Consider the following 21,838-nt stretch of genomic DNA (forward strand, 5'->3'; position numbering starts at 1 on the left):
CTTGCTCTCTCTTTCTTTCTCTCTCTTTCTTTCTTGCTCTATTTCTATCTTGCTCTCTCGTTCTTTCTTGCTCTTTCTTTCTTGCTTTCTTTCTCTTTCTTTCTTGCTTTCTTTCTTTCTTGCTCTTTCTTTCTTGCTTGCTCTCTTTCTTTCTTGCTCTTTTTTTTTCTTTCTTGCTCTTACTTTCTTGCTCTTTCTTTCTTGCTCTTTCATTCTTGCTCTCTCTTTATTGTTCTTTCTTTCCTTCTTGCTCTCTCTTTCCTTCATGTTCTCTCTTACTGTCTTGCGCTCACTTTCTTGCTCGTTCTTTCTTGCGCTTTCTTTCTTGCTCTTTCTTTCTTGCTCTTTCTTTCTTGCTCTCTTTCTTTCTTGCTCTTTCTTTCTTTCTTGCTCTTTCATTCTTTTTTTCTTTCTTGCTCTTTCATTCGTGCTCATTCATTCTTGCTCTTTCTTTCTTTCTTGCTTTTTCTTTCCTTCTTGCTCTTTCTTTCCTTCTTGCTCTCTCTTTCCTTCTTGCTCTCTATTTCTTTCTTACTCTCTCTTTCCTACTTGCTCTTTCTTTCCTAGTTGCTCTCTCTTTCCTTCTTGCTCTTTTTTTCCTTCTTGCTATTCCTTTCTTTCTTGCTCTTTCCTTCTTGCTCTTTCTTTTTTTCTTGTTCCTTCTTTCCTTCTTGCTCTTTCTTTCCTTCTTGCTCTTTCTCTATTGCTCTTTCTTTCCTTCTTACTCTTTCTTTCTTTCTTGCTCTTTATTTCCTTCTTGCTCTCTTTCCTTCTTGCTCTTTCTTTCCTTCTTGCTCTCCATTTCTGTCTTGCTCTCTTTCTGTTTTGCTCTTTCTTGCTCTTTCTTTCTTGCTGTTTCTTTCTTGCTCTCTTTCTTTCTTGCTCTTTCTTTCTTGCTCTTTTTTCTTTCTTGCGCTTTCTTTCTTGCTCTTTCATTCTTGCTCTCTTTCTCGCTCTTTCTTTCTTTCTTGCTCTTTCTTACCTTCTTGCTCTTTCTTTCCTTCTTGCTCTCTCTTTCTGTCTTGCTCTCTCTTTCTTGCTCTTTCTTTCTTTCGTTTTCTTTCTTTTTTGCTCTTTCTTTCTTGCTCTTTCTTTCTTGCTCTTTCTTTCTTTCTTGCTCTTTCTTTCTTTCTTGCTCTTTCTTTTTTGCTCTCTTTCTTGCTCTTTCCTTCTTGCTCTTCCTTTCTTGCTCTTTCCTTCTTTATCTTCCTTTCTTGCTCTTTCTTTCTTGCTCTTTCTTTCTTGCTCGTTCATTCTTGCTCTTTCATTCTTGCTCTTTCTTTCTTGATCTTTCTTTCTTTCAGTTTTTGCTCTTTCTTTCCTTCTTGCTTTCTCTTTCCTTCTTGCTCTCTCTTTGTCTTGTCTCTCTTTCTTTCTTGCACTCTCTTTCTTTCTTGCTCTTTCTATCTTGCTCTTTCTTTCTTGCTTTCTTTCTCTCTTTCTTGCTCTTTCTTTCTTTCTCGCTCTTTCTTTCTTTTTTTCTTTCTTGCTCTTACTTTCTTGCTCTTTCTTTCCTGCTCTTTCTTTATTGCTCTTTTATTCTTGCTCTCTCTTTCTTGTTCTTTCTTTCCTTCTTGCTCTCTCTTTACTTCTTGTTCTCTCTTACTGTCTTGCGCTCTTTTTCTTGCTCTTTCTTTCTTGCGCTTTCTTTCTTGCTCTTTCTTTCTTTCTTGCTCTCTTTCTTTCTTGCTCTTTCTTTCTTGCTTGCTCTTTCTTTCTTGCTCTTTCTTTCTTGCTACTTCTTTCTTTCTTGCTCTCTTTCTTTCTTGCTCTTTCTTTCTTGCTCTTTCCTTCTTGCTCTTCCTTTCTTGCTCTTTCCTTCTTGCTCTTCGTTTCTTGCTCTTTCTTTCTTGCTCTTTCTTTCTTGCTCTTTCCTTCTTGCTCTCTCTTTCTGTCTTGCTCTTTCTTTCTGTCTTGCTCTCTTTTTCTTTCTTGCTCTCTTTCTTTCTTACTCCTTCTTTTTTTCTTGCTCTTTCTTTCTTGCTCTTTCTTTCCTTTTTGCTCTTTCTTTCCTTCTTGCTCTCTCTTTCCTTCTTGCTCTCTATTTCCTTCTTACTCTCTCTTTCCTACTTGCTCTTTCTTTCCTAGTTGCTCTCTCTTTCCTTCTTGCTCTTTTTTCCTTCTTGCTATTCCTTTCTTTCTTGCTCTTTCATTCTTGCTCTTTCTTTTTTTCTTGTTCCTTCTTTCCTTCTTGCTCTTTCTTTCCTTCTTGCTCTTTCTCTATTGCTCTTTCTTTCCTTCTTACTCTTTCTTTCTTTCTTGCTCTTTCTTTCCTTCTTGCTCTCTTTCCTTCTTGCTCTTTCTTTCCTTCTTGCTCTCTATGTCTGTCTTGCTCTCTTTCTGTTTTGCTCTTTCTTGCTCTTTCTTTCTTGCTGTTTCTTTCTTGCTCTCTTTCTTTCTTGCTCTTTCTTTCTTGCTCTTTCATTCTTGCTCTCTCTTTCTCGCTCTTTCTTTCTTTCTTGCTCTTTCTTACCTTCTTGCTCTTTCTTTCCTTCTTGCTCTCTCTTTCTGTCTTGCTCTCTCTTTCTTGCTCTTTCTTTCGTTTTCTTTCTTTTTTGCTCTTTCTTTCTTGCTCTTTCTTTCTTGCTCTTTCTTTCTTTCTTGCTCTTTCTTTCTTTCTTGCTCTTTCTTTCTTGCTCTCATTCTTTCTTGCTCTTTCTTTCTTGCTCTCTTTCTTTCTTGCTCTTTCTTTCGTGCTCTTTCCTTCTTGCTCTTCCTTTCTTGCTCTCTTTCTTTCTTGCTCTTTCTTTCTTGCTCTTTTTTCTTTCTTGCTCTTTCTTGCTCTTTCTTTCTTGTTCTTTCATTCTTGCTCTCTCTTTCTTGCTCTTTCTTTCTTTCTTGCTCTTTCTTTCTGTCTTGCTCTCTCTCTCTTGCTCTTTCCTTCCTTCTTGCTCTTACCTTCCTTCTTGCTCTGTCTTTCCTTCTTGCTCTCTTTGTCCTTCTTGCTCTCCATTTCCTTCTTGCTCTTTCTTTCTTACTTGCTCTCTCGTTCCTACTTGCTCTCTCTTTCCTACTTGCTCTCTGTTTTCTTCTTGCTCTTTTTTTCCTTCTTGCTATTTCTTTCTTGCTCTTTCTTTCTTGCTCTTTCTTTTTTTGTTGTTCCTTCTTTCCTTCTTGCTCTTTCTTTCCTTCTTGCTCTCTTTCCTTATTGCTCTTTCTTTCCTTCTTACTCTTTCTTTCTTTCTTGCTCTTTCTTTCCTTCTTGCTCTCTCTTTCCTTCTTGCTCTCTCTTTCCTTCTTGCTCTCTATTTCTGTCTTGCTCTCTCTTTCTTTCTTGCTCTTTCTTGCTCTTTCTTGCTCTTTCTTACTTTCTTCCTATTTCTTTCTTGCTCTCTTTCTTTCTTGCTTTCTTTCTTTCTTGCTCTCTTTCTTGCTCTTTGTTGCTCTTTCTTACATTCTTTCTCTTTCTTTCTTGCTCTTTCTTTCTTGCTTTCTTTCTTTCTTGCTCTTTCTTTCTTGATCTTTTTTCTTTCTTGCTCTTTCTTGCTCTTTCTTTCATGTTCTTTCATTCTTGCTCTCTCTTTCTTGCTCTTTCTTTCTTGCTCTTTCTTTCTGTCTTGCTCTCTCTTTCTTGCTCTTTCTTTCTTTCTTGCTCTTTCTTTCTTGCTCTTTCTATCTTGCTCTTTCTTTCCTTCTTGCTCTTTCCTTCCTTCTTGCTCTTTCCTTCCTTTTTGCTCTGTCTTTCCTTCTTGCTCTCTTTTTCCTTCTTGCTCTCCATTTCCTTCTTACACTTTCTTTCTTGCTCTTTCTTTCCTTCTTGCTCTCTCTTTCCTTCTTGCTCTCTCTTTCCTTCTTGCTCTCTATTTCTGTCTTGCTCTCTCTTTCTTTCTTGCTCTTTCTTTCTTGCTCCTTTTTTTTCTAGCTCTTTCTTTCTTGCTCTTTCTTTCTTGCTCTTTCTTTCTTGCTCTTTCATTCTTTTTTTCTTTCTTACTCTTTCTTTCTTGCTCTTTCTTTCTTGCTCTTTCTTTCTTTTTTTTCTTGCTCTCTTTCATTCTGTTTCTTTCTTGCTATTTCTTTCTTGCTCATTCATTCTTGCTCTTTCTTTCTTTCTTGCTCATTCTTTCCTTCTTGCTCTTTTTTCCTTCTTGCTCTCTCTTTCCTTCTTGCTCTCTCTTTCCTACTTGCTCTCTCTTTCCTACTTGCTCTTTCTTTCCTAGTTGCTCTTTCTTTCCTTCTTGCTCTTTTTTTCCTTCTTGCTATTTTTTTCTTTCTTGCTCTTTCTTTCTTGCTCTTTCTTTTTTTCTTGTTCTTTCTTTCCTTCTTGCTCTTTCTTTCCTTCTTGCTCTCTTTCCTTGTTGCTCTCTCTTTCCTTCTTGCTCTCTATTTCTGTCTTGCTCGCTCTTTCTTTCTTGCTCTTTCTTTCTTGCTCTTTCTTACTTTCTTGCTCTTTCTTTCTTGCTCTCTTTCTTTCTTGCTTTCTTACTTTCTTGCTCTTTTTTCTTTCTTGCTCTCTTTCTTTCTTGCTCTTTCTTTCTTTCTTGCTCTTTCTTTCTTTTTTTCTTTCTAGCTCTTACTTTCTTGCTCTTTCTTTCTTGCTCTTTCGTTCTTCCTCTCTCTTTCTTGTTCTTTCTTTCTTTTTTTGCTCTTTCTTTACTTTTTGCACTTTCTTTCTTGCTCTTTCTTTCCTTCTTGCTCTCTCTTAACTTCTTGTTCTATCTTACTATCTTGCGCTCTCTTTCTTGCTCTTTCTTTCTTGTGATTTCTTTCTTGCTCTTTCTTTCTTTCTTGCTCTTTCTATCTTTCTTGCTCTTTCTTTCTTGCTATTTCTTTCTTGCTCTTTCTTTCTTGCTCTCTTTCTTTCTTGCTCTTCCTTTCATTCTTGCTCTCTTTCTTTCTTGCTCTTTCTTTCTTGCTTGCTCTTTCTTGCTTGCTCTTTCTTTCTTGCTCTTTCTTTCTTGCTCTTTCTTTCTTGTTTTTTCTTTCTTGTTCTCTTTCATTCTCTTTCTTTCTTGCTATGTCTTTCTTGCTCATTCATTCTTGCTCTTTCTTTCTTTCTTGCTCTTTCTTTCCTTCTTGCTCTTTCTTTCCTTCTTGCTCTCTCTTTCCTTCTTGCTCTCTCTTTCCTACTTGCTCTCTCTTTCCTACTTGCTCTTTCTTTCCTAGTTGCTCTCTCTTTCCTTTTTGCTCTTTTTTCCTTCTTGCTATTTTTTTCTTTCTTGCTCTTTCTTTCTTGCTCTTTCTTTTTTTCTTGTTCTTTCTTTCCTTCCTGCTCTTTCTTTCCTTATTGCTCTCTTTCATTATCGCTCTTTTTTCCTTCTTACTCTTTCTTTCTTGCTCTTTCTTGCTCTTTCTTACTTTCTTGCTCTTTCTTTCTTGCTCTCTTTCTTTCTTGCTTTCTTACTTTCTTGCTCTTTTTTCTTTCTTGCTCTCTTTCTTTCTTGCTCTTTCTTTCTTTCTTGCTCTTTCTTTCTTTTTTTCTTTCTAGCTCTTACTTTCTTGCTCTTTCATTCTTCCTCTCTCTTTCTTGTTCTTTCTTTCTTTTTTTGCTCTTTCTTTCCTTCTTGCACTTTCTTTCTTGCTCTTTCTTTCCTTCTTGCTCTTTCTTTACTTCTTGCTCTCTCTTTCCTACTTGCCCTCTCTTTTCTACTTGCTCTTTCTTTCCTAGTTGCTCTCTCTTTCCTTTTTGCTCTTTTTTCCTTCTTGCTATTTTTTTCTTTCTTGCTCATTTTCTTGCTCTTTCTTTTTTTCTTGTTCTTTCTTTCCTTCTTGCTCTTTCTTTCCTTTTTGCTCTCTTTCATTATCGCTCTTTTTTTCCTTCTTTCTCTTTCTTTCTTGCTCTTTCTTTCCTTCTTTCTCTCTTTCCTTCTTTCTCTCTCTTAACTTCTTGCTCTCTATTTCTGTCTTGCTCGCTCTTTCTTTCTTGCACTTTCTTACTCTTTCTTACTTTCTTGCTCTTTTTTTCTTGCTCTTTCTTTCTTATTTGCTCGCTTTCTTTCTTGCTTTCTTTCTTTCTTGCTCTTTTTTCTTTCTTGCTCTCTTTCTTTCTTGCTCTTTCTTTCTTTCTTGCTCTTTCTTTCTTTTTTTCTTTCTAGCTTTTACTTTCTTGCTCTTTCTTTCTTGCTCTTTCATTCTTCCTCTCTCTTTCTTGTTCTTTTTTTCTTTTTTTGCTCTTTCTTTCCTTCTTGCACTTTCTTTCTTGCTCTTTCTTTCCTTCTTGCTCTCTCTTTACTTCTTGTTCTCTCTTACAATCTTGCGCTCTCTTTCTTGCTCTTTCTTTCTTGCGCTTTCTTTCTTTTTTCCTCTTTCTTTCTTTCTTCTCTTTCTTTCTTTCTTGATCCCTTTCTTTCTTGCTCTCTTTCTTTCCTGCTTTTTCTTTCTTGCTTGCTCTTTCTTTCTTGCTTGCTCTTTCTTGCTCTTTCTTTCTTGCTCTTTCTTTCTTGCTCTTTCTTTCTTGTTTTTTCTTTTTTGCTCTCTTTCATTCTCTTTCTTTCTTGCTCTTTCTTTCTTGCTCTTTCTTTCTTTCTTGCTCTCTTTCTTTCTTGCTCTTTCTTTCTTGCTCTGTCCTTCTTGCTCTTCCTTTCTTGCTCTTTCCTTCTTGCTCTTCCTTTCTTGCTCTTTCCTTCTTGCTCTTCCTTTCTTGCTCTTTCTTTCTTGCTCTTTCTTTTTTGCTCTTTCTTTCTTTCTTGCTCTTTCTTTCTTGCTCTTTCTTTCTTTCTTGCTCTTTCCTTCTTGCTCTCTCTTTCTTTCTTGCTCCTTCTTTTTTTCTAGCTCTTTCTTTCTTGCTTTCTTTCTTGCTCTTTCTTTCTTGCTTTTTCTTTCTTTCTTGCTCTTTCATTCTTTTTTTCTTTCTTACTCTTTCTTTCTTGCTCTTTCTTTCTTGCTCTTTCTTTCTTTTTTTTTCTTGCTCTCTTTCATTCTCTTTCTTTCTTGCTCTTTCTTTCTTGCTCATTCATTCTTGCTCTTTCTTTCTTTCTTGCTCTTTCTTTCCTTCTTGCTCTTTCTTTCCTTCTTGCTCTTTCTTTCCTTCTTGCTCTCTCTTTCCTTCTTGCTCTCTCTTTCCTTCTTGCTCTCTTTCCTTCTTGCTCTCTCTTTCCTACTTGTTCTTTCTTTCGTAGTTGCTCTTTCCTTCTTGCTCATTTTTTCCTTCTTGCTATTTCTTTCCTTCTTGCTCTTTCTTTACTTCTTGCTCTCTTTCATTATTGTTCTTTCTTTCCTTCTTACTCTTTCTTTCTTAATTGTTCTTTCTTTTCTTCTTGCTCTCTTTCCTTCTTGCTCTCTCTTTCCTTCTTGCTCTTTCTTTCTTGCTCTTTCTTGCTCTTTCTTACATTCTTGCTCTTTGTTTCTTGCTCTTTCTTTCTTTCTTGATCTCTTTCTTTCTTGCTCTTTCTTTCTTGCTCTTTTTTCTTTCTTGCTCTTTCTTGCTCTTTCTTTCTTGTTCTTTCATTCTTGCTCTCTCTTTCTTGCTCTTTCTTTCTTGATCTCTTTCTTTCTTGCTCTTTCTTTCTTGCTCTTTTTTCTTTCTTGCTCTTTCATTCTTCCTCTCTCTTTCTTGTTCTTTCTTTCTTTTTTTGCTCTTTCTTTCCTTCTTGCACTTTCTTTCTTGCTCTTTCTTTCCTTCTTGCTCTCTCTTTACTTCTTGTTCTCTCTTACTATCTTGCGCTCTCTTTCTTGCTCTTTCTTTCTTGCGCTTTCTTTCTTTTTTCCTCTTTCTTTCTTTCTTCTCTTTCTTTCTTTCTTGATCCCTTTCTTTCTTGCTCTCTTTCTTTCTTGCTCTTTCTTTCTTGCTTGGTCTTTCTTTCTTGCTTGCTCTTTCTTTCTTGCTCTTTCTTTCTTGCTCTTTCTTTCTTGTTTTTTCTTTTTTGCTCTCTTTCATTCTCTTTCTTTCTTGCTCTTTCTTTCTTGCTCTTTCTTTCTTGCTCTCTTTCTTTCTTGCTCTTTCTTTCTTGCTCTTTCCTTCTTGCTCTTCCTTTCTTGCTCTTTCCTTCTTGCTCTTCCTTTCTTGCTCTTTCCTTCTTGCTCTTCCTTTCTTGCTCTTTCTTTCTTGCTCTTTCTTTCTTGCTCTTTCTTTCTTTCTTTTTTGCTCTTTCTTTCTTTTTCTTACTCTTTCTTTCTTTCTTGCTTTTTCCTCCTTGCTCGCTCTTTCTGTCTTGCTCTCTCTTTCTTTCTTGCTCTCTCTTTCTTTCTTGCTCCTTCTTTTTTTTCTAGCTCTTTCTTTCTTGCTTTCTTTCTTGCTCTTTCTTTCTTGCTCTTTCTTTCTTTCTTGCTCTTTCATTCTTTTTTTCTTTCTTACTCTTTCTTTCTTGCTCTTTCTTTCTTGCTCTTTCTTTCTTTTTTTTTCTTGCTCTCTTTCATTCTCTTTCTTTCTTGCTCTTTCTTTCTTGCTCATTCATTCTTGCTCTTTTTTCTTGCTCTTTCTAACCTTCTTGCTCTTTCTTTCCTTCTTGCTCTTTCTTTCCTTCTTGCTTTCTCTTTCCTTCTTGCTCTCTCTTTCCTTCTTGCTCTCTTTCCTTCTTGCTCTCTCTTTCCTACTTGTTATTTCTTTCGTAGTTGCTCTTTCCTTCTTGCTCTTTTTTTCCTTCTTGCTATTTCTTTCCTTCTTGCTCTTTCTTTACTTCTTGCTCTCTTTCATTATTGTTCTTTCTTTCCTTCTTACTCTTTCTTTCTTTCTTAATTGTTCTTTCTTTTCTTCTTGCTCTCTTTCCTTCTTGCTCTCTCTTTCCTTCTTGCTCTTTCTTTCTTGCTCTTTCTTGCTCTTTCTTACATTCTTGCTCTTTGTTTCTTGCTCTTTCTTTCTTTCTTGATCCCTTTCTTTCTTGCTCTTTCTTTCTTGCTCTTTTTTCTTTCTTGCTCTTTCTTGCTCTTTCTTTCTTGTTCTTTCATTCTTGCTCTCTCTTTCTTGCTCTTTCTTTCTTTCTTGCTCTTTCTTTCTTTCTTGCTTGCGTTTACTTTCTTTTTTGCTCTTTTTTTTTGCTCTTTCTTTCTTGCTCTTTCCTTCTTGCTCTTCCTTTCTTGCTCTTTCCTTCTTGCTCTTCCTTTCCTGCTCTTTCTTTCTTGCTCTTTCTTTCTTTCTTGCTCTTTCTTTCTTTTTTGCTCTTTCTTTCTTGCACTTTCTTTCTTCCGCTTTCTTTCTTTCTTGCTCTTTCCTTCTTGCTCTCTCTCTCTGTCTTGCTCTCTCTTTCTTTCTTGCTCTCTTTCTTTCTTGCTCCTTCTTTTTTTTTCTTGCTCTTTCTTTCTTGCTCTTTCTTTGTTGCTCTTGCTTTCTTGCTCTTTCTTTCTTGATCTTTCTTTCTTTCTTGCTCTTTCTTTCTTTCTTTTTTGCTCTTTCTTTCTTGCTCTTTCTTTCTTCCGCTTTCTTACTTTCTTGCTCTTTCCTTCTTGCTCTCTCTTTCTGTCTTGCTCTCTTTCTATCTTGCTCTCTTTCTTTCTTGCTCCTTCTTTTTTTTCTTGCTCTCTTTCTTTCTTGCTCTTTCTTTCTTTCTTGCTCTTTCATTCTTTTTTTCTTTCGTGGTCTTTCTTTCTTGCTCTCTTTCATTCTCTTTCTTTCTTGCTCTTTCATTCGTGCTCATTCATTCTTGCTCTTTATTTCTTGCTTTTTCTTTCCATCTTGCTCTTTTTTTCTTCTTGCTCTCTCTTTCCTTCTTGCTCTCTATTTCCTTCTTACTCTCTCTTTCTTACTTGCTCTCTCTTTCCTACTTGATCTTTCTTTCCTGGTTGCTCTCTCTTTCCTTCTTTCTCTTTTTTCCTTCTTGCTATTCCTTTCTTTCTTGCTCTTCCTTTTTTTCTTGTTCCTTCTTTCCTTCTTGCTCTTTCTTTCCTTCTTGCTCTTTCTCTATTGCTCTTTCTTTCCTTCTTGCTCTTTCTCTATTGCTCTTTCTTTCCTTTTTACTCTTTCTTTCTTGCTCTTTCTTTCCTTCTTGCTCTCTTTCCTTCTTGCTCTCTTTACTTCTTGCTCTCTATTTCTTTCTTGCTCTCTTTCTGTTTTGCTCTTTCTTGCTCTTTTTTCTTTCTTGCTCTTTCTTTCTTGCTCTTTTATTCTTTCTCTCTCTTTCTCGCTCTTTCTTTCTTTCTTGCTCTTTCTTACCTTCTTGCTCTTTCTTTCATTCTTGCTCTCTCTTTCTTGCTCTTTCTTTCTTTCTTGCGTTTTCTTTCTTTTTTGCTCTTTCTTTCTTGCTCTTGCTTTCTTTCTTGCTCTTTCTTTCTTTCTTGCTCTTTCTTTCTTGCTCTTTCTTTCTTGCTCTTTCTTTCTTGCTCTCTTTCTTTCTTGCTCTTTCTTTCTTTCTTGCTCTCTTTCTTTCTTGCTCTCTTTCTTTCTTGCTCTCTTTCTTTCTTATTCTTTCTTTCTTGCTCTTTCCTTCTTGCTCTTTCCTTCTTGCTCTTTCCTTCTTGCTCTCTCTCTTTCTTGCTCTTTCTTTCTTTCTTTTTTTGCTCTTTCTTTCCTTCTTGCACTTTCTTTCTTGCTCTTTCTTTCCTTCTTGCTTTCTCTTTCCTTCTTGCTCTCTCTTTCTGTCTTGCTCTCTCTTTCTTTCTTTCTCTCTCTTGCTTTCTTGCTCTATATCTATCTTGCTCTCTCGTTCTTTCTTGCTCTTTCTTTCTTGCTTTCTTTCTTTCTTGCTCTTTCTTTCTTTCTTGCTGTCTTTCTTTCTTGCTCTTTCTTTCTTTCTTGCTCTTTCCTTCTTGCTCTCTCTTTCTGTCTTGCTCTCTTATTCTTTCTTGCTCTCTTTCTTCCTTGCTCCTTCTTTTTTTCTTGCTCTTTCTTTCTTGCTCTTTCTTTCTTGCTCTTGCTTTCTTGCTCTTTCTTTCTTGCTCTTTCTTTCTTGCTCTTGCTTTCTTGCTCTTTCTTTCTTGATCTTTCTTTCTTTCTTGCTCTCTTTCTTTCTTGCTCTTTCTTTCTTGCTCTTTCATTCTTTTTTTCTTTCTTGCTCTTTCTTTCTTGCTCTCTTTCATTCTCTTTCTTTCTTGCTCTTTCATTCGTGCTCATTCATTTTTACTCTTTATTTCTTGCTCTTTCTTTCCATCTTGCTCTTTTTTTCCTTCTTGCTCTCTCTTTCCATCTTGCTCTCTATTTCCTTCTTACTCTCTCTTTCTTACTTGCTCTCTCTTTCCTACTTGATCTTTCTTTCCTAGTTGCTCTCTCCTTCCTTCTTTCTCTTTTTTCCTTCTTGCTATTCCTTTCTTTCTTGCTCTTTCTTTTTTTCTTGTTCCTTCTTTCCTTCTTGCTCTTTCTTTCCTTCTTGCTCTTTCTCTATTGCTCTTTCTTTCCTTCTTGCTCTTTCTCTATTGCTCTTTCTTTCCTTCTTGCTCTTTCTCTATTGCTCTTTCTTTCCTTCTTACTCTTTCTTTCTTTCTTGCTCTTTCTTTCCTTCTTGCTCTCTTTCCTTCTTGCTCTCTTTCCTTCTTGCTCTCTATTTCTTTCTTGCTCTCTTTCTGTTTTGCTCTTTCTTGCTCTTTTTTCTTTCTTGCTCTTTCTTTCTTGCTCTTTTATTCTTTCTCTCTCTTTCTCGCTCTTTCTTTCTTTCTTGCTCTTTCTTACCTTCTTGCTCTTTCTTTCATTCTTGCTCTCTCTTTCTTGCTCTTTCTTTCTTTCTTGCGTTTTCTTTCTTTTTTGCTCTTTCTTTCTTGCTCTTTCTCTCTTGCTCTTTCTTTCTTTCTTGCTCTTTCTTTCTTGCTCTTTCTTTCTTGCTCTTTCTTTCTTGCTCTTTCTTTCTTGCTCTATTTCTTTCTTGCTCTTTCTTTCTTCCTTGCTCTCTTTCTTTCTTGCTCTCTTTCTTTCTTGCTCTTTCTTTCTTGCTCTTTCCTTCTTGCTCTTTCCTTCTTGCTCTTTCCTTCTTGCTCTCTCTCTTTCTTGCTCTTTCTTTCCTTCTTGCTTTCTCTTTCCTTCTTGCTCTCTCTTTCTGTCTTGCTCTCTCTTTCTTTCTTTCTCTCTCTTTCTTTCTTGCTCTATTTCTATCTTGCTCTCTCGTTCTTTCTTGCTCTTTCTTTCTTGCTTTCTTTCTTTCTTGCTCTTTCTTTCTTGCTTGCTCTCTTTCTTTCTTGCTCTTTCTTTCTTGCTCTTTTTTTTTCTTTCTTGCTCTTACTTTCTTGCTCTTTCTTTCTTGCTCTTTCATTCTTGCTCTCTCTTTCTTGCTCTTTCTTTCTTGCGTTTTCTTTCTTTTTTGCTCTTTCTTTCTTGCTCTTTCTCTCTTGCTCTTTCTTTCTTTCTTGCTCTTTCTTTCTTTCTTGCTCTTTCTTTCTTGCTCTTTCTTTCTTGCTCTTTCTTTCTTGCTCTCTTTCTTTCTTGCTCTCTTTCTTTCTTGCTCTTTCTTTCTTGTTTGCTCTCTTTCTTTCTTGCTCTCTTTCTTTCTTGCTCTCTTTCTTTCTTGCTCTTTCTTTCTTGCTCTTTCCTTCTTGCTCTTTCCTTCTTGCTCTTTCCTTCTTGCTCTCTCTTTCTTGCTCTTTCTTTCCTTCTTGCTTTCTCTTTCCTTCTTGCTCTCTCTTTCTGTCTTGCTCTCTCTTTCTTTCTTTCTCTCTCTTTCTTTCTTGCTCTATTTCTATCTTGCTCTCTCGTTCTTTCTTGCTCTTTCTTTTTTGCTTTCTTTCTCTTTCTTTCTTGCTCTTTCCTTCTTGCTCTTTCCTTCTTGCTCTTTCCTTCTTGCTCTCTCTCTTTCTTGCTCTTTCTTTCCTTCTTGCTTTCTCTTTCCTTCTTGCTCTCTCTTTCTGTCTTGCTCTCTCTTTCTTTCTTTCTCTTTCTTTCTTGCTCTATTTCTATCTTGCTCTCTCGTTCTTTCTTGCTCTTTCTTTCTTGCTTTCTTTCTTGCTCTTTCTTTCTTGCTTGCTCTCTTTCTTTCTTGCTCTTTCTTTCTTGCTCTTTTTTTTTTCTTTCTTGCTCTTACTTTCTTGCTCTTTCTTTCTTGCTCTTTCATTCTTGCTCTCTCTTTCTTGCTCTTTCTTTCTTGCGTTTTCTTTCTTTTTTGCTCTTTCTTTCTTGCTCTTTCTCTCTTGCTCTTTCTTTCTTTCTTGCTCTTTCTTTCTTTCTTGCTCTTTCTTTCTTGCTCTTTCTTTCTTGCTCTTTCTTTCTTGCTCTTTCTTTCTTGCTCTCTTTCTTTCTTGCTCTTTCTTTCTTTCTTGCTCTCTTTCTTTCTTGCTCTCTTTCTTTCTTGCTCTCTTTCTTTCTTGCTCTTTCTTTCTTGCTCTTTCCTTCTTGCTCTTTCCTTCTTGCTCTTTCCTTCTTGCTCTCTCTTTCTTGCTCTTTCTTTCCTTCTTGCTTTCTCTTTCCTTCTTGCTCTCTCTTTCTGTCTTGCTCTCTCTTTCTTTCTTTCTCTCTCTTTCTTTCTTGCTCTATTTCTATCTTGCTCTCTCGTTCTTTCTTGCTCTTTCTTTTTTGCTTTCTTTCTCTTTCTTTCTTGCTTTCTTTCTTTCTTGCTCTTTCTTTCTTGCTTGCTCTCTTTCTTTCTTGCTTTTTCTTTCTTGTTCTTTTTTTTTCTTTCTTGCTCTTACTTTCTTGCTCTTTCTTTCTTGCTCTTTCATTCTTGCTCTCTCTTTATTGTTCTTTCTTTCCTTCTTGCTCTCTCTTTCCTTCTTGTTCTCTCTTACTGTCTTGCGCTCACTTTCTTGCTCGTTCTTTCTTGCGCTTTCTTTCTTGCTCTTTCTTTCTTGCTCTTTCTTTCTTGCTCTTTCTTTCTTGCTCTTTCTTTCTTTCTTGCTCTCTTTCTTTCTTGCTCTTTCTTTCTTTCTTGCTCTTTCATTCTTTTTTTCTTTCTTGCTCTTTCATTCGTGCTCATTCATTCTTGCTCTTTCTTTCTTGCTTTTTCTTTCCTTCTTGCTCTTTCTTTCCTTCTTGCTCTCTCTTTCCTTCTTGCTCTCTATTTCTTTCTTACTCTCTCTTTCCTACTTGCTCTTTCTTTTTTAGTTGCTCTCTCTTTCCTTCTTGCTCTTTTTTTCCTTCTTGCTATTCCTTTCTTTCTTGCTCTTTCCTTCTTGCTCTTTCTTTTTTTCTTGTTCCTTCTTTCCTTCTTGCTCTTTCTTTCCTTCTTGCTCTTTCTCTATTGCTCTTTCTTTCCTTCTTACTCTTTCTTTCTTTCTTGCTCTTTATTTCCTTCTTGCTCTCTTTCCTTCTTGCTCTTTCTTTCCTTCTTGCTCTCCATTTCTGTCTTGCTCTCTTTCTGTTTTGCTCTTTCTTGCTCTTTCTTTCTTGCTGTTTCTTTCTTGCTCTCTTTCTTTCTTGCTCTTTCTTTCTTGCTCTTTTTTCTTTCTTGCGCTTTCTTTCTTGCTCTTTCATTCTTGCTCTCTTTCTCGCTCTTTCTTTCTTTCTTGCTCTTTCTTACCTTCTTGCTCTTTCTTTCCTTCTTGCTCTCTCTTTCTGTCTTGCTCTCTCTTTCTTGCTCTTTCTTTCTTGCTCTCTTTCTTTCTTGCTCTCTTTCTTTCTTGCTCTTTCTTTCTTGCTCTTTCCTTCTTGCTCTTTCCTTCTTGCTCTTTCCTTCTTGCTCTCTCTTTCTTGCTCTTTCTTTCCTTCTTGCTTTCTCTTTCCTTCTTGCTCTCTCTTTCTGTCTTGCTCTCTCTTTCTTTCTTTCTCTCTCTTTCTTTCTTGCTCTATTTCTATCTTGCTACATCGTTCTTTCTTGCTCTTTCTTTTTTGCTTTCTTTCTCTTTCTTTCTTGCTTTCTTTCTTTCTTGCTCTTTCTTTCTTGCTTGCTCTCTTTCTTTCTTGCTTTTTCTTTCTTGTTCTTTTTTTTTCTTTCTTGCTCTTACTTTCTTGCTCTTTCTTTCTTGCTCTTTCATTCTTGCTCTCTCTTTATTGTTCTTTCTTTCCTTCTTGCTCTCTCTTTCCTTCTTGTTCTCTCTTACTGTCTTGCGCTCACTTTCTTGCTCGTTCTTTCTTGCGCTTTCTTTCTTGCTCTTTCTTTCTTGCTCTTTCTTTCTTGCTCTTTTCTTCTGCTCTCTCTTTCTGTCTTGCTCTTTCTTTCTGTCTTGCTTTCTCTTTCTTTCTTGCTCTCTTTCTTTCTTACTCCTTCTTTTTTTCTTGCTCTTTCTTTCTTGCTCTTTCTTTCTTGCTCTTTCTTTCTTGCTCTTTCTTTCTTTCTTGCTCTCATTCTTTCTTGCTCTTTCTTTCTTTCTTGCTCTTTCATTCTTTTTTTCTTTCTTGCTCTTTCATTCGTGCTCATTCATTCTTGCTCTTTCTTTCTTGCTTTTTCTTTCCTTCTTGCTCTTTCTTTCCTTCTTGCTCTCTCTTTCCTTCTTGCTCTCTATTTCTTTCTTACTCTCTCTTTCCTACTTGCTCTTTCTTTTTTAGTTGCTCTCTCTTTCCTTCTTGCTCTTTTTTTCCTTCTTGCTATTCCTTTCTTTCTTGCTCTTTCCTTCTTGCTCTTTCTTTTTTTCTTGTTCCTTCTTTCCTTCTTGCTCTTTCTTTCCTTCTTGCTCTTTCTCTATTGCTCTTTCTTTCCTTCTTACTCTTTCTTTCTTTCTTGCTCTTTATTTCCTTCTTGCTCTCTTTCCTTCTTGCTCTTTCTTTCCTTCTTGCTCTCCATTTCTGTCTTGCTCTCTTTCTGTTTTGCTCTTTCTTGCTCTTTCTTTCTTGCTGTTTCTTTCTTGCTCTCTTTCTTTCTTGCTCTTTCTTTCTTGCTCTTTTTTCTTTCTTGCGCTTTCTTTCTTGCTCTTTCATTCTTGCTCTCTTTCTCGCTCTTTCTTTCTTTCTTGCTCTTTCTTACCTTCTTGCTCTTTCTTTCCTTCTTGCTCTCTCTTTCTGTCTTGCTCTCTCTTTCTTGCTCTTTCTTTCATTTTCTTTCTTTTTTGCTCTTTCTTTCTTGCTCTTTCTTTCTTGCTCTTTCTTTCTTTCTTGCTCTTTCTTTCTTTCTTGCTCTTTCTTTCTTGCTCTCATTCTTTCTTGCTCTTTCTTTTTTGCTCTCTTTCTTTCTTGCTCTTTCCTTCTTGCTCTTCCTTTCTTGCTCTTTCCTTCTTTATCTTCCTTTCTTGCTCTTTCTTTCTTGCTCTTTCTTTCTTGCTCGTTCATTCTTGCTCTTTCATTCTTGCTCTTTCTTTCTTGATCTTTCTTTCTTTCAGTTTTTGCTCTTTCTTTCCTTCTTGCTTTCTCTTTCCTTCTTGCTCTCTCTTTGTCTTGTCTCTCTTTCTTTCTTGCACTCTCTTTCTTTCTTGCTCTTTCTATCTTGCTCTTTCTTTCTTGCTTTCTTTCTCTCTTTCTTGCTCTTTCTTTCTTTCTCGCTCTTTCTTTCTTTTTTTCTTTCTTGCTCTTACTTTCTTGCTCTTTCTTTCCTGCTCTTTCTTTATTGCTCTTTTATTCTTGCTCTCTCTTTCTTGTTCTTTCTTTCCTTCTTGCTCTCTCTTTCCTTCTTGTTCTCTCTTACTGTCGTGCGCTCTTTTTCTTGCTCTTTCTTTCTTGCTCTTTCTTTCTTGCTCTTTCTTTCTTTCTTGCTCTCTTTCTTTCTTGCTCTTTCTTTCTTGCTTGCTCTTTCTTTCTTGCTCTTTCTTTCTTGCTACTTCTTTCTTTCTTGCTCTCTTTCTTTCTTGCTCTTTCTTTCTTGCTCTTTCCTTCTTGCTCTTCCTTTCTTGCTCTTTCCTTCTTGCTCTTCCTTTCTTGCTCTTTCTTTCTTGCTCTTTCTTTCTTGCTCTTTCCTTCTTGCTCTCTCTTTCTGTCTTCCTCTTTCTTTATGTCTTGCTCTCTTTTTCTTTCTTGCTCTCTTTCTTTCTTACTCCTTCTTTTTTTCTTGCTCTTTCTTTCTTGCTCTTTCTTTCGTTTTTGCTCTTTCTTTCCTTCTTGCTCTCTCTTTCCTTCTTGCTCTCTATTTCCTTCTTACTCTCTCTTTCCTACTTGCTCTTTCTTTCCTAGTTGCTCTCTCTTTCCTTCTTGCTCTTTTTTCCTTCTTGCTATTCCTTTCTTTCTTGCTCTTTCTTTCTTGCTCTTTCTTTTTTTCTTGTTCCTTCTTTCCTTCTTGCTCTTTCTTTCCTTCTTGCTCTTTCTCTATTGCTCTTTCTTTCCTTCTTACTCTTTCTTTCTTTCTTGCTCTTTCTTTCCTTCTTGCTCTTTCTTTCCTTCTTGCTCTCTATGTCTGTCTTGCTCTCTTTCTGTTTTGCTCTTTCTTGCTCTTTCTTGCTCTTTCTTTCTTGCTGTTTCTTTCTTGCTCTCTTTCTTTCTTGCTCTTTCTTTCTTGCTCTTTCATTCTTGCTCTCTCTTTCTCGCTCTTTCTTTCTTTCTTGCTCTTTCTTACCTTCTTGCTCTTTCTTTCCTTCTTGCTCTCTCTTTCTGTCTTGCTCTCTCTTTCTTGCTCTTTCTTTCGTTTTCTTTCTTTTTTGCTCTTTCTTTCTTGCTCTTTCTTTCTTGCTCTTTCTTTCTTTCTTGCTCTTTCTTTCTTTCTTTCTTGCTCTTTCTTTCTTGCTCTCATTCTTTCTTGCTCTTTCTTTCTTGCTATCTTTCTTTCTTGCTCTTTCTTTCTTGCTCTTTCCTTCTTGCTCTTCCTTTCTTGCTCTCTTTCTTTCTTGCTCTTTCTTTCTTGCTCTTTTTTCTTTCTTGCTTTTTCTTGCTCTTTCTTTCTTGTTCTTTCATTCTTGCTCTCTCTTTCTTGCTCTTTCTTTCTTTCTTGCTCTTTCTTTCTGTCTTGCTCTCTCTCTCTTGCTCTTTCCTTCCTTCTTGCTCTTTCCTTCCTTCTTGCTCTGTCTTTCCTTCTTGCTCTCTTTGTCCTTCTTGCTCTCCATTTCCTTCTTGCTCTTTCTTTCTTACTTGCTCTCTCGTTCCTACTTGCTCTCTCTTTCCTACTTGCTCTCTGTTTTCTTCTTGCTCTTTTTTTCCTTCTTGCTATTTCTTTCTTGCTCTTTCTTTCTTGCTCTTTCTTTTTTTGTTGTTCCTTCTTTCCTTCTTGCTCTTTCTTTCCTTCTTGCTCTCTTTCCTAATTGCTCTTTCTTTCCTTCTTACTCTTTCTTTCTTTCTTGCTCTTTCTTTCCTTCTTGCTCTCTCTTTCCTTCTTGCTCTCTCTTTCCTTCTTGCTCTCTATTTCTGTCTTGCTCTCTCTTTCTTTCTTGCTCTTTCTTGCTCTTTCTTACTTTCTTGCTATTTCTTTCTTGCTCTCTTTCTTTCTTGCTTTCTTTCTTTCTTGCTCTCTTTCTTTCTTGCTCTTTGTTGCTCTTTCTTACATTCTTTCTCTTTCTTTCTTGCTCTTTCTTTCTTGCTCTCTTTCTTTCTTGCTCTTTCTTTCTTGCTCTTTTTTCTTTCTTGCTCTTTCTTGCTCTTTCTTTCATGTTCTTTCATTCTTGCTCTCTCTTTCTTGCTCTTTCTTTCTTGCTCTTTCTTTCTGTCTTGCTCTCTCTTTCTTGCTCTTTCTTTCTTGCTCTTTCTATCTTGCTCTTTCTTTCCTTCTTGCTCTTTCCTTCCTTCTTGCTCTTTCCTTCCTTTTTGCTCTGTCTTTCCTTCTTGCTCTCTTTTTCCTTCTTGCTCTCCATTTCCTTCTTACTCTTTCTTTCTTGCTCTTTCTTTCCTTCTTGCTCTCTCTTTCCGTCTTGCTCTCTCTTTCCTTCTTGCTCTCTATTTCTGTCTTGCTCTCTCTTTCTTTCTTGCTCTTTCTTGCTCTTTCTTACTTTCTTGCTATTTCTTTCTTGCTCTCTTTCTTTCTTGCTTTCTTTCTTTCTTGCTCTTTTTTCTTTCTTGCTCTCTTTCTTTCTTGCTCTTTCTATCTTTCTTGCTCTTTCTTTCTTTTTTTCTTTCTAGCTCTTACTTTCTTGCTCTTTCTTTCTTGCTCTTTCATTCTTGCTCTCTTTCTTGTTCTTTCTTTCTTTTTTTGCTCTTTCTTTCCTTCTTGCACTTTCTTTCTTGCTCTTTCTTTCCTTTTTGATCGCTCTTTACTTCCTGTTCTCTCTTACTGTCTTGCGCTCTGTTTCTTGCTCTTTCTTGCGCTTTCTTTCTTTCTTCCTCTTTCTTTCTTGCTCTCTTTCTTTCCTGCTCTTTCTTTCTTGCTCTTTCTTTCTTTCTTGCTCTCTTTCTTTCTTGCTCTTCCTTTTTTTCTTGCCCCCTTTTTTTCTTGCTCTCTTTCTTTCTTGCACTTTCTTTCTTTATTGCTCTTTCTTTCTTGCTTTTTTTTTCTTGCTTGCTCGTTCTTCCTTGCTCTTTCTTTCTTTCTCTTTCTTTCTTGCTCTTTCTTTCCTTCTTGCTCTTTCTTTCCTTCTTGCTCTCTCTTTCCTTCTTTCTCTCTCTTTGCTTCTTAGTCTCTCTGTCCATCTTGCTCTCTCTTTCCTACTTCCTCTTTCTTTTGTAGTTGCTCTATTTCCTTCTTGCTCTTTTTTTCCTTCTTGCTATTTCTTTCTTGCTCTTTGTTGCTCTTTCTTACATTCTTTCTCTTTCTTTCTTGCTCTTTCTTTCTTGCTCTCTTTCTTTCTTGCTCTTTCTTTCTTGGTCTTTTTTCTTTCTTGCTCTTTCTTGCTCTTTCTTTCTTGTTCTTTCATTCTTGCTCTCTCTTTCTTGCTCTTTCTTTCTTTCTTGCTCTTTCTTTCTGTCTTGCTCTCTCTTTCTTGCTCTTTCTTTCTTTCTTGCTCTTTCTTTCTTGCTCTTTCTTTCTTGCTCTTTCTTTCTTGCTCTTTCTTTCCTTCTTGCTCTTTCCTTCCTTCTTGCTCTTTCCTTCCTTCTTGCTCTGTCTTTCCTTCTTGCTCTCTTTGTCCTTCTTGCTCTCCATTTCCTTCTTGCTCTTTCTTTCTTACTTGCTCTCTCTTTCCTACTTGCTCTCTCTTTTCTTCTTGCTCTTTTTTTCCTTCTTGCTATTTCTTTCTTGCTCTTTCTTTCTTTCTCTTTCTTTTTTTGTTGTTCCTTCTTTCCTTCTTGCTCTTTCTTTCCTTCTTGCTATCTTTCCTTATTGCTCTTTCTTTCCTTCTTACTTTTTCTTTCTTTCTTGCTCTTTCTTTCCTTCTTGCTCTCTCTTTCCTTCTTGCTCTCTCTTTCCTTCTTGCTCTCTATTTCTGTCTTGTTCTCTCTTTCTTTCTTGCTCTTTCTTGCTCTTTCTTGCTCTTTCTTACTTTCTTGCTATTTCTTTCTTGCTCTCTTTCTTTCTTGCTTTCTTTCTTTCTTGCTCATTTTTCTTTCTTGCTCTCTTTCTTTCTTGCTCTTTGTTGCTCTTTCTTACATTCTTTCTCTTTCTTTCTTGCTCTTTATTTCTTTTTTGCTCTCTTTCTTTCTTGCTCTTTCTTTCTTGCTCTTTTTTCTTTCTTGCTCTTTCTTGCTCTTTCTTTCTTGTTCTTTCATTCTTGCTCTCTCTTTCTTGCTCTTTCTTTCTTTCTTGCTCTTTCTTTCTGTCTTGCTCTCTCTTTCTTGCTCTTTCTTTCTTTCTTGCTCTTTCTTGCTCTTTCTATCTTGCTCTTTCTTTCCTTCTTGCTTTTTCCTTCCTTCTTGCTCTTTCCTTCCTTTTTGCTCTGTCTTTCCTTCTTGCTCTCTTTTTCCTTCTTGCTCTCCATTTCCTTCTTGCTCTTTCTTTCTTACTTGCTCTCTCTTTTCTTCTTGCTCTTTTTTTCCTTCTTGCTATTTCTTTCTTGCTCTTTCTTTCTTGCTCTTTCTTTTTTTGTTGTTCCTTTTTTCCTTCTTACTCTTTCTTTCTTGCTCTTTCTTTCTTTCTTTCTTGCTCTCTCTTTCCTTCTTGCTCTCTCTTTCCTTCTTGCTCTCTATTTCTGTCTTGCTATCTCTTTCTTTCTTGCTCTTTCTTGCTCTTTCTTGCTCTTTCTTACTTTCTTGCTATTTCTTTCTTGCTCTCTTTCTTTCTTGCTCGTTTTTCTTTCTTGCTCTTTCTTTTTTTCTTTCTAGCTCTTACTTTCTTGCTCTTTCTTTCTTGCTCTTTCATTCTTGCTCTCATTCTTGTTCTTTCTTTCTTTTTTTGCTCTTTCTTTCCTTCTTGCACTTTCTTTCTTGCTCTTTCTTTCCTTTTTGCTCGCTCTTTACTTCCTGTTCTCTCTTACTGTCTTGCGCTCTGTTTCTTGCTCTTTCTTGCGCTTTCTTTCTTTCTTTCTCTTTCTTTCTTGCTCTTTCTTTCTTGCTCTCTTTCTTTCCTGCTCTTTCTTTCTTGCTCTTTCTTTCTTTCTTGCTCTTTCTTTCTTGCTCTTCCTTTTTTTCTTGCCCCCTTTTTTTCTTGCCCTCTTTCTTTCTTGCTCTTTCTTTCTTGCTCTTTCTTTCTTGCTTGCTCTTTCTTGCTTGCTCTTTCTTTCTTGCTCTTTCTTTCTTGCTCTTTCTATCCATCTTACTCTCTCTTTCCTTCTTGCTCTCTCTTTCCTTCTTGCTCTCTCTGTCCTTCTTGCTCTCTTTTTCCTACTTGCTCTTTCTTTCGTAGTTGCTGACTTTCCTTCTTGCTCTTTTTTTCCTTCTTACTATTTCTTTCCTTCTTGCTCTCTTTCATTGTTGTTCTTTCTTTCCTTCTTACTTTTTCTTTCTTTCTTAATTGCTCTTTCTTTCCTTCCTGCTCTCTTTCCTTCTTGCTCTCTCTTTCCTTCTTGCTCTTTCTTTCTTGCTCTTTCTTGCTCTTTCTTACATTCTTTCTCTTTCTTTCTCGCTCTTTCTTTCTTGCTCTCTTTCTTTCATGCTCTTTTTTTCTTGCTTTTTTTTCTTTCTTGCTCTTTCTTGCTCTTTCTTTCTTGTTCTTTCATTCTTGCGCTCTCTTTCTTGCTCTTTCTTTCTTTCTTGCTCTTTCTTTCTGTCTTGCTCTCTCTTTCTTGCTTTTTCTTTCTTGCGTTTTCTTTCTTTCTTGCTCTTTCTTGCTCTTTCGTTCTGTCTTGCTCTCTCTTTCTTGCTCTTTCTTTCTTTCTTGCTCTTTCTTTCTTGCTCTTTCTATCTTGCTCTTTCTTTCCTTCTTGCTCTTTCCTTCCTTCTTGCTCTTTCCTTCCTTTTTGCTCTGTCTTTCCTTCTTGCTCTCTTTTTCCTTCTTGCTCTCCATTTCCTTCTTGCTCTTTCTTT

The sequence above is a fragment of the Anomaloglossus baeobatrachus genome, chromosome 3 (genome assembly GCF_048569485.1).
Source record: "Anomaloglossus baeobatrachus isolate aAnoBae1 chromosome 3, aAnoBae1.hap1, whole genome shotgun sequence".
Classification (NCBI taxonomy): domain Eukaryota; kingdom Metazoa; phylum Chordata; class Amphibia; order Anura; family Aromobatidae; genus Anomaloglossus; species Anomaloglossus baeobatrachus.